General features: G+C 38.4%; 1 long non-coding RNA gene across 1 annotated transcript; it reads left to right on the forward strand.

Moving 5' to 3' along the window:
* Positions 1-826: 826 nt before the first annotated feature.
* LOC138065776 (uncharacterized) lies at positions 827-11802 on the forward strand. The gene is made up of 4 exons (XR_011138849.1): positions 827-874; positions 9657-9816; positions 10072-10126; positions 11709-11802. It is a non-coding gene; the product is annotated as an uncharacterized lncRNA (long non-coding RNA).

An 11802-nucleotide genomic window follows, 5' to 3' on the forward strand; every position in this document is an offset into this window, starting at 1 on the left:
GTGCTGGAGCTGTAATTTCCCCAAAAAGCCGTTGTGTTCAGGGGACCGCCATAATGTTTAATTTCTTAGGATTCAGCAGCTGAGTTATATAACCCATAGCATACCATGGCCATGAAAATTGTGGTCTCTTGTCCGCATGCTCTGGAGCTCTTCAGGGAGCTGCTGTCCATCTCCTACTGACTCACTGGTATAAACGTGGCTTGCTAGCGCCTTCCTGCCCATGGGAGTAATGACATAGGCAGCTGGAGCAGGGAGGAAACCAAGGACAAAGACCAGCTTGTGTACGTGTGTGTGCGTGTCCATGCATGTATATTTAAGGGAGAAGAACAAGGGTAAGGGAGCGGCACAAAGATAAGACTTAACCTTTCAAGCTTCTTCAGACTTATCTTATGTTACAGGAAACTGAACCCTCCACAAAAAGGTAGTTATGCATTATAACACCGCACAGGCAGTAGAGAGGTCTGCTAGGGCATGGCACGGACTTTGGTGGCTCATGGCAGGCCCTGGTGGGAGGTGCTACACAAAGTGGCTTGGCCATCAGTTAGGTACTCAGCATTGCTGATCCTCATACGTCACTTAATAAGCAATGCTGGTAGGTTTTGTCTCCACCGTACCTGGAAGGTGCGTAAAACCTAAGACTGGTTTGGGAGGGTAAAGAAAGAAAAATGTAGTTGCATAGGTATAGAAAATAGAGACTTGAATAAAATAGGATTTTATATATATACATATTATATATATATATAAAATAATATATATAATATAATAATATGTATTGTATATTATTTATTTATTTTTAATGCCTTACAGAATCAGCTTCCTGGTAATACTGAGCAGCTGCTCACTTTGAACAAAACAGGCTGTAACTTAAATGAAGGTAAGTTGCTACAGGGCATGTTGCCAGAAAAAAAAAATCTGTGGAACTCGTGTCCTTTGATCTCTCTCAGCTGACCACCTCCTTCCACCTGCTGCAGCATCTATTTGGCCTTTGCCTGAAGGGAGTGAGTGGGTGTCGGGTGTTCTTCCCTTCTGCCTGGTTGCTGATGGCAGAAACCATGTAATATCCCCAGCAACTTATACTAGAGTCTCACTATGCTCATCATTCCAAGACTTTAAGCTTAAGATTTTCTTGCAGCAAAATTTAAGCCCTTTAACATCTATCTTAAGATGTGTATATTGCAAGAGGGTTTTGCAGCATTTTTATGACTGTGAACATAATGATAGCTAAATAGCCTGGGACTGGTGAGGCCCACAAGAAGGGACTGTTTGCTGATATGCTATAACTAGCATTTATGTTGTAATGAATGATGATTTTTTTCTTGTTAATCAGTATCTGAAATATTGGAAAATAATGTGTATCCTTTACTTTCTGTAATCACGTCTCATCAAATAAAGAAGCATTTCATCTTATGTTTTCTAGAAGATGAACACTATTTTTTGCCTCCACAAGATTAGTATCAACAAAGAGGAAAATAGGAAAGTATGTCAGAATTTTTCGTAATATAGATATTCACTAGAAATTAAACTAGCACTGTCAATTGAAATAGATGGAGAAGAATCACTTAGTCATTACTTACATATATAAAGGCAGTAGTTCTCTTTTTTTATTATTGTTTTTTGCAAGTCGCTGTTAGTAGTAGCTTCCAACTTTTTCAAAACATCTTGTTATTCAGATATATTATTGGGCTGCAGAAGCTATTCACACAAAATAAACTGGTAATCCTTGCTTTGAAGAATTCAAAGGTAATGTCTGTAATATCTTTTCTTAGTTTTTGCAAGAATAACTGTTATTGGAAGTAAAGATTCCTTTCTTGTATTTTTATACTGACCAAAGCTTAAAACGGAGATTTATGTAGCCATTCAGTGATTCCACCGGAATTGCTCATTGACTAGAAAATAAAGTAATATGTAAGTTAGGGTTAAATACTAAAAATCTAGACAAAAACTGGTCTTAATTGACAGTAGGCAGGAGAAAGGAGAGGTAACAAGAAGGGCAGAAAGCTCCAGACATTAACGTTTACCACCTGCAACAAGAGATCGAGGTTTGCTCCTTGGGTCTTCTTAATTAGATTTAACATCTTCCTGCCTAGTAACAGCTGACTTCTTAAAACACATCTAAATCACTTGTGACTTCTGACTATTCACAGCTGGTTTCTTTAATTTGGAAAATATTTATATAAAATTACTGTTGTTAAGCCAAAGCCATTGGAACTGTAACTTGCTTTTGTAAATATCTTTACAAGATTTATTTTAAACTCACTTTCTGACACAAAAAGTTTGGGTACTGCAGAATCAAATCCACTCTAACACTAGAGAGCAGGTCGAGTAAGGACTGTCACTCCCTATTCAGAGAGTAACAATAAGATTACTAATGACTCAAAAGCAGTCAGTCTAAGAGAACTGTAATTTTTCTGTTAGCCCAATACTCCATTTCAGGAGGAATTTTATTGTGACATCTATGTTGCAGAGTTATCCGGGCCTGCTAAAAAAAAAAAAACCTTGCTGACAAGAGCTTAATTTTTCTATGTGACTGTTTTGAAGTTAATAGATCAAGGCCTTCCTTATCATATTAATATTTCCTTGGCTTTATTTTTATCATGTAAGGCCTTCTGCCAGGCTTTGTTTCACAGGAACAAGAGCTGGGTTGATATTTTAGGGTCACCAATAAACAATCTCTCAAGCCTTATCTAGTGCTCTGGGAAAATGAAAAGAGGTGGCCTAAGGTAAATTAACTTGCCCCACTCAGGAGTACAAATTGGCTTAATAGACAGCACTTTATTCAAGTGGAAAAGGACAATAGAAGGTAAATAGATGGCTTCCCACAGCATAACTATCTGTGGACCTCTGGTGTCTTGGTGAGGCAATTGCTCATCTTACAGGCATTAGACACCAGGTTTGGAATTTTCATAATCCATCACACAAAATTAGGCTGATTAAACACACAAATCATAATCTCCAGTGAAACCCCTCACTTCTCAGGTAGCTGATTACTCTTAAGAGTTACAGATCAATTATCAAAGAAATTATTTGCTGATAAATGGCTAGCATAGTTACTATAGGGGTACCTTAAACAAATTATAACAAATCTTACATGGTATTTTGGGATGTGTTTAAGGCTGAAACCTCTCGTACAATTGCAAAGTAATCCCAGAGGGCTTCTCATGGACAACTGTTGAAGTAGGTTCCTGTTACACAAACAGCAGTTTTGTCTGGGCAGATTTGCAAGTGATATATAGTAGAGTTGCATAATAAACATAAATGAGCACCACGTATCCATGCGAACACTTGCAGCTGTAGGCTTATTTTGTGATACACCTGTGAAGCAATCATCAGCTCATCCCCTCTTGTAGACCTATAATAAAAACACCACTGGACAATCACCTGTTAAAGTTTTAGTCAAACATGGTGGCAGTAGCTGAGGGTATACGTGGGTATGTGAGAGAAAACTGTGCTGTAAGCTCCAGCTGATGCCTGTATGCCAGAGTGTTTCATTTTTTTCACAATTCTGCCTAAACCACTGAAGTATTTTTTTAAATATAGCTATAGGTATGCCAAACTCTTGTAGCTCTAATTTATAGGAGTCAAAAACATTCCACTAAAGGGGAATGGACTGCATGTCCAGTCCTGGCACTGGCTGGATCTGTCAGAAATGCTGTGACTTTTTTTAATCTCTAGTTTTTATTCCAAATAGACTGACAAAATTCCTCACAAATGCTAGTGTCAAAATCAGTGAAACTGTTTTTGAAAACACTTTTCCCTGGTCTTTAGCTGGCCCACAATCTGGAAACTTTAATTTCCCCATCTGGTTTAACTGCATGGCAGAGTTATCCTTCCAGAGGAGTGAATCCCTTAGGAACTGACCAAAGAACCTTCCTTTAGGAATAATTCTCTGCAGCCGGCACCTAACATCCTAGGGCCATTCTGGGAGCCTTCGCTCGAAAACAGTGCTACCAACAGTTCACTCATAGCTACATTTATACTAGTAAATAAAATATGCTGGGGCCTTTTCTTTGGCCCAGAGGATAAATGTCGTGAAAGAGTTAATATCCATAAATATTCAGCTCTTTCCTCCTGTAAAATAGTTTATCCTCATCCATACTGACAACTGAGAACAGTCCCTGAACCATGCTGTACTAGTTAGCATGGCACAAAAAATGCACCAGGAGATGTGCCATATGGATGATATCTGCCTGGGTGTGAGCCCATAGTTCAGTGCTGTTCAGTTTTGTGATACAGATGTAGTCTAAGAGCCTCTGCTGCCAGGAGCCAGGAGTCAAAGACTCCTTTAGATCCGACATACAGTTTCTTGGCTCAATGACAGTAAGGACGACTTAAATTATCTTGGAGTGGAAACAGCAAGTTAATCTCAAGTTTTTCTCCCATTATGACAGTCTTGGTTATAAACATGATAGTATTGTTTGTCCTGGTAAACATAGCCTCAAACCCGCTACTTTTGGCAGCATCATGGGTGATACTGACATCTGGGGTGTCAGAGTATGTAGATATCCCCGTTATGATCTTTCTCAATGAAGATTTCTACACTGGTGTAGTTATGTTGGTAGTAGGAGTATCTCCAACAATGATACAGAGATTTGTAAACTTTCAAGTCGTTGTAAGACAGTGAGATCTTTTTGTGTCTATAATACAAGAAGAGGTTGGCTTCTCCTCTGCCTCATGTTACGTCTAAGTGAAAACTTAGGAAAGTCTCTATGTATTCAACCTGACCACAGTTCTATGACCTTTTCCACTAAAAATCAAAACTGCAGTTTAGGTACAAAAGACACAGTGAATAGGAAATGACTTATTGCTTTCTTATCGCTCACAGACTTCTGGAATGGGCTGCCATTCCACTAATTTTTTGGTCCTTTTCCATAGAGACATTATAACATACCTCATGTGAAGAAATACGGTTCCCTCCGCCAATCAGAGTAACAGCAGCTTCAGATTGGAAGGAATATAACAGCAACTTTTCTGTACAGAAAATATGTAGTCACAAATGCCAGTAGAGGTGCAGCACTTCTCATTTGTGTCCTCTGCATAAATCTTCATCACTAGATAAATCCTTTTGATCATTGCCTTCTGCTGAACACAGAAGTCTACAAGGCTATTTAGTAGGATGCTGTGCAGGATAGTTCAATAGGTTGTTAGGCTTGTGTGATTTCTTTAGAAAATGTCTTTGGAAGAAAAGTCAGGTGATACTGGGTTCTACCTGCAAGAATCGAGGGAACTTCTGCTCAAGTTTAGAACACCTCTATGTACATATCCAAAAGTATACTAGTCTTCTAAATTCCCATTACAGTTACTGGAGAGCTTGACATACAGACAACAGAGCCTATACAGTGAATCAGCTGACAGTTACTTAGTGTCTCCTTTGGAGTCAGTTGCTCTGCGCTGGCGATAAGGGGGCTCAGATCACTAGAATGCTAGAGTCATGCAAGCATGCAAGCACCTAAATTTAGATACCCTTTAACATCTCCACATGTACCTCCAGTAACTGTGCTCCCTGGACCCAGAGGACACAGTGGTGCCTGGGGTCTGGGGTCTGCACTGAAGCCTTCACTCCACTTGCCTTTCCCAGCAGTGGGGCAGTATACCTAGCACAGATCCAGGAGCTCCAAAGCAGCAGTAAGGAACAGTATGGCTTAGCCTAGTTCATACACAACCCACCCAGTGACTTATGGGAAGGGGTTAACTCATGGCTTCCTCTTGTTGGGGTGCTGGCATTGGGAACATTTTAAGGACAGCCTCAGCATTTGGGCTTGTCTGAGCAGAACTAAGGCCAGTGCTGTGCCAGAAAGAGAAAACCAAGGCAAGGAAAAGAGAGAAGAACCAGGAGGACAACACTTCCTCTAACCCTTTGTAGTAAATCCAGGTCCACCCAACCGAAAAGCCAGCTTGGTTTCTAGCCAGCCCTGCACTCACAGGTTGTTTAATTCTGTCGTTCTCACTGTGGAGTGGCATGTTTGCTTCTGCCTTGGTCCACCTGAACTCATGGCAAGTCTATAGAGGAGAGGGGAAGGTTGAGGTACACCTTGCAGCTCTAGTCCCTTTGTGTCTGGCAGAATGGGAGCCACGGCATGCTCTAAGATGAGCCCCTCGCATCAGTACTGAGGGTGCACCCTGAGGCACAGAGGTTTCACGGTGTGGGCACTCTTCACAAAACCCCAGGCTGAGGACTACCTTTCTACTTACTAGTAACAGCCTACTGTCATGGAATAATCATTCCCTATTATTGTTAACACACACTTTTCATGAATTTACAGTTGGGATGATCAAGTGCAAATGGATCAGGTCCCCTGGATGCTGCAGCCAGTGTGTTCTCCCTGCCTTCTGCTATCATTGCTCTCAGAATGATTGCAGACAATTACGTTTCATCCATTCCCTTACCGGCTGCTACCATCCAAGGATCAATATGGGGCTTGAAGAGAAGATTTGAATCTTTTCTACACGGACTGTTTGCTTCAGACTGCCTGTTTTCTTTTAAAGGGCACCAGAAATACTTTTCACACTCCCACTTTTAGAATACATCTGTTGCATGAAGCAAGTTGTAGTGACTTTGGCTGTTGAAAGCTATAGCCCTTGTTTCCAGCTCCATCCCAGCTACCTCCTTTCAGGAGGAGAATTAGCATTTTTATTCAGCTATGTTACGCTTAAATCTTGAAGCCCAGTGTCCCTGGATGTAGCCTACTTGGAGGCACTTCCCAGACAAACGATTACACCTGCCAAGCTCAGACAGACAGACAGACTGACCAGGATTAGTTTGGTACAAGCTGGATAATTTCTTTCTTTCTTTTTTTTTTTCTCAAGAGGTTAACATTTCTGGTAGAGTAGTACTCAGTAGCCAGAGTAGCACCAAAATTATTAGTCTCTCACTCTACCATTCTATCTTTTAGAGGTGTTCAAATGCTTGAGAAGCAGAGAAACACTTACTGGAGCTATATAAGCCCTTGAAAATCTAACATTCACTGAAATTGTATGGAGGTACTTCTGAAAAATTCTGTTAGATGTTATTTGGCATCTCCTGGCAGCTAGGTACAAGGTAAAGGTACCCACAGATGAAGTTTATAATGAACAATAGGTGCCTAGGAACTTCTATAAACTATACTAGGTATTTATCTGCATTGTACATGTGACGATACTTCTGTAACCTAGATCCTATACCTCTGTTTTCTATAAAGGAATTCCAGTTTAGAAGTATTTCAAGAGAACAAGTTCAATTGTATTTAAAGTACTTGAAAGTTACCCAATTTTAGGATTAAAAAGAGAATTTGCCTCTAGCTATCCAAAAGATTTTATCCCTGTCTTGATTCCTCTTTATTCATAGTTAAGCTATGAAAATGAAATAGATCAGCATTGTGAATGGTTGATATATGTTTCTTTTTTGTTCTGTCTTAATTAGCAACAAAAATCTTGGATAAGTCCAGCTTACTTTTCACATAAATTGAAGCAATTTCCTCCCAAAACCCAGTCAAATCTTTTCATATTCCAGTAAGTTTTAATAGACTCCATTGTTATTTGAGAAATTCAGTCTCTAGAGAGAACTTTTGGTCATGCAGAGAATACAAAACTAGTGTTTGATTCCCTGATACTATAAAATAATTTGAACTCATAGCATGCACCCTAAGTCTTATCCCTTCAATGACTTGCTCTATCAAATGTTCCAATATGTCCTCAGGTAGGTGGAATCTTTGCGCAAATCATGGGTAGAGCTCGTAGATGAAAAAATGTAAGCAGAATTGTTAAATAATCTTGGAATAGGTAATGCTCTGCAGCTTCACTCTCTAAAGAACTGCTACGAACGTAGTTTTATCTCCTTCTGTTTTATATATACAGTAATGTAAGATATTTTGGACTGTGAGTAGTGCCTTTCTACCTCTGTTGCTACTAAAAATATTCTTCCGGAAAAAAAAAAAAGTCCTCTCCCTTCTCTGTTATTTCACTGTGTCTGCATATCAATCTCATTTCTGGAGACATTTCAAGTCATGAGGATGTTGTTTTGTAGTCATGGCTGCTCTTATACTTTGATCTCTCCTTTCTGTGATTTATTTAGCTTCTTAGTATATTGAATTATCAGCTACTGTAAGAATAATAAAAAATAATTGTTCCTTTGAAATAGCAACGTGAAGTCCATAAAAAGTTATCAATAAAACTTTTTTTTTTATTATTCTGTACTTGCTTCCTCATCATATCTCGGGCAATTTAAGGTTCATTAGCTGACATCTATTCTCGAAGTTTAAGAATTACAGATTCAGGAGGAAAGTCACCTTGAATTTTTAAATTTCTTCTGTTGTTATATCTAAGAAATAGGACTAGGTCAATTATATTTTAGAGATACTCTTTGGACACCTTATCCTAACTAATATCTGATTAAGATGATGTGCAGCTAACTTATAACTTCAATGTAACAAAAGTAATGATACACTGGTTCTTCTAATTCAGGAATAAAAAGTTCTTATAGGATCATAGGATAATTCAGGTTGGAAGGGACCTCAGGTGGTCTCTAGTCCGTGACCTGCTCAAAGCAGTGCCAGATCAAGTTTACCCACAGCTTTATCCGGTCTGGTTTGAAAACCTCCAAGGAAGACTGCACCTATTGCTCTCTGAGCAACCTATTCCACTGCTTGATTGTCCTCCTGGTGAAGGCTTTGTCCTTATATCCAGTCACACCCTCTCTTGTTACAACTTACATTTGATAAAAACATGATCTTGCCCTTTGAATAGATGGTAGCCTTACACATAACCTGTTACACTGGTATCTTAATCATGCTTAGGGACTGTAAGGCACTACTTCAACATGAGTAATCAAGCCATGACAGATGTCATCAAGTTTTGCTATAAAATGTGGGTTTCCAGTTCTAAATTGAATAACTTAGCAGAAACAACAGCTTCCAAAAATCTGTAAGTAGCTAAAAGCAGAGCCTACAGTACTGCTGAGCACATCTGCCATATAAACCTGCCAAAAATTCAGGAAATCAACAGACCTGTCAAAAATGGAGAACTGTTTTTCAAATTCTTTATTTATAACCAAATTCAGCATTTGCCCACAGACTCCTCTTTGCTAGGATCTTCTGTCAGAAGAAAAAGGCAAGCATCAGACCTTTAATAACCCTCTGTTTGATGAAAAGATGAAATTATGACTGGGTGATGAGTTATCAGAGCTGTCCAATGAAAAATGTTTGAGCTGAGGGAAGTCTGTGTTTTTTGAGAGCTAGCACAGAATAGAATGAGGAATTTTCATCTGAGATGCAGATTCATTATGCTATTCCATCAAACATTTTTTCCCACTTAACAATAAAGATAGATACTGTCAAATATTTTGTTTCAGAATATTTTGCAGAACTATCAGACAAATCTTCCCTAAGTCACTACGCAGCCAGATTGAAATATAGAAGTTTGAAGATTTAGAAGCTCTCTGTTATTCTGGAATACAGCATTTTGGAATTCTCACAACTAAAGGTCGGACTGGCTGCCCTATTTGATCTAAGTACATTACTTGCAGCAAAGATCAGCACTGCTGAACCCCACTTACTTTTGCCAACTCATTTAGCCTGAGAGAAACTATGGGAACATCGATGCAAAAGTGACCTTTTTCATTCTAACAACGTAAGGAGAAAAGGATATGGTATAGATTGTAAATTACTTTGTCTACTTTTCCCTAGTTAAGAGGTGGATTTCAGCCGCCCCTGAAGGATCCTTTGAACATCCTTTAACTATCTATAAGGAACAGTGAAGTCCACCTGTGATCTAGTCATTTCAAAACTTCTCATGGGAAATAAAGAAAGTAGAAGAGACCTAGCTGAAGATGAAGTGAGGATACAGGTAAATAGTAAGTGAATAATTTACTAAGTGAATAACTCACCAAGTGAATAACATACAAACAAAATTAAAATAAATGAAAAGACAGTCATCCAAATATCTCACAAGTTTCTAATGTAACTAGAAGTCTGGAAAATGGCTGAAGACGTGGCTACACGTCCATGGTCTCTGATGGTTCCTTTTGCCGCCTGAAAAAATTAATGTGTCAACGTGTTATCAACACCCTTGCAAAACATTGTTATGCATCATCTTTTACAGCATCCAAGTCAGAAAACCTCCAGCTGAAGAAGCAGCAAAATTTAGCTCTAGAAAGGTTTGTAAAAACAATCATTTACTATTCATGCCTAATGTAAGAGTCATAATTGTATAAGGCTGAAGTAAAATTAATTGGTTTGACCTGAAGATAGGGATTGAACAACATTACATAATATGACCAGACTGGTTTCATTTATTACCTAGAAAACATCACAAGGACCAGCACTGGTAGAAACATATGGGATGGTATTTGCATAGGGAGAATCAAAAAAAAGAGAGCTATACTTTGAGGTATTGAGTGCGTTTGATTATTGCAATAAGATGTGGAAAACTTGAGAAAGAGCAGGAAGAAGAGAAAGAAACTACATCTAAAGCCACCACACAATGTCACAAAGCCAATTCTGACATCTAAAATACTGAATCATTTTTTTCCCATTTCTGTCCTAGTCCAAAAAGACACTAAACTAAGAATTCAAATCAATGAGTAAAAAGATTATAAGGGATACTACATTTAATTTAGCAATCTGATAACGTAGTTAGACTTCCTAATAGAGTAAAAGACCACCAAAAGACCACTGAAGCACCCACTTCAGTTTCATGTTACATGTTTTACTGCTTGGATGCGATGGTTATTAAAAAATTGGTTATTAAAAAATTGCTTGGATGTGATGGTTATTAAAAAAACGAGGTATTAAGAAGCCGTTGCTTTCACACTGAAATATTGTGACAGACTACTGCATGTTGGCTATATCTTCTGTATGACTAATGAGAAAAAAATTGCCTACATTTGTCATAGCACTAGATAAGCCTGATAATATCAGATCAGACAACGAAAACTAGAGTTTGTGGAGCTTGTGGGTCAGATGAGGCAGATTGTGAAGAAAAGATGTGCAGGGAATGATGCCCAGTACCAGAGATTAGGGAACATGTGGTAACTGTGGTTTAATAACCACATACAATTATCAGGGTGTGGTGCGTGCCTTTTCCCAGGCTCTGCAAGAACTGTAAAAAGTGCAAGAAGATTGGTAGCTTGCAGTTTTCTTGAGTTGTGTTCATCATTCATTGTGATATGATTCGAGACTACTTCCAGTGCTGGATAGTTTAAGTAATGAAATATATTTTTTGTTATATACATATTTATGTATATATATGTATACACACAAACATTATTTTGTAATTAGAGACTGTGTGTGTTCACTAATGTTTTCATTTATTTTCTTTAGTAGGATAAGAGACTCGTTTAGAAGCCTGATATCTGACCTACCTTTTAAAGATTTCATCATAAATCTGCTTTTTGTATTTGCTAAGACGGATGGATATTTCCTAAAGCTGCATTAGAAAAAGTAATATTAGTTAACCTTTTGCCCAGTGTAACGGGTCCAACTTTGGGATGACAAGTTTTTGTGGATATATCCATCCTTGTTTAACAGCTACTGTATACAGATATTAAACAGATATATACTACAGTGACGAGCATTAAATTACAGCACCTTATGTAATATGTTCCCCATAAGCATTTACACTTTGAAAAATTTGAGAATTTATTTTACCAGCAAGAAAAGATACATGCATTTTATGCTCAGTCCTTTGAAGAATTATAGAAAAGACTAAACCACTGTTCTACTTTAATCCTCTAACAGGAAGATGATTTCAGTCCCTGGTTTCTGCTGCTAGGACTACAGGAAATCCTTTTCTCCTGAGGATTACAGGGTCGTCTTGGGGACTGGATGTCAA

The sequence above is a fragment of the Struthio camelus genome, chromosome 1 (genome assembly GCF_040807025.1).
Source record: "Struthio camelus isolate bStrCam1 chromosome 1, bStrCam1.hap1, whole genome shotgun sequence".
Classification (NCBI taxonomy): Eukaryota; Metazoa; Chordata; class Aves; order Struthioniformes; family Struthionidae; genus Struthio; species Struthio camelus.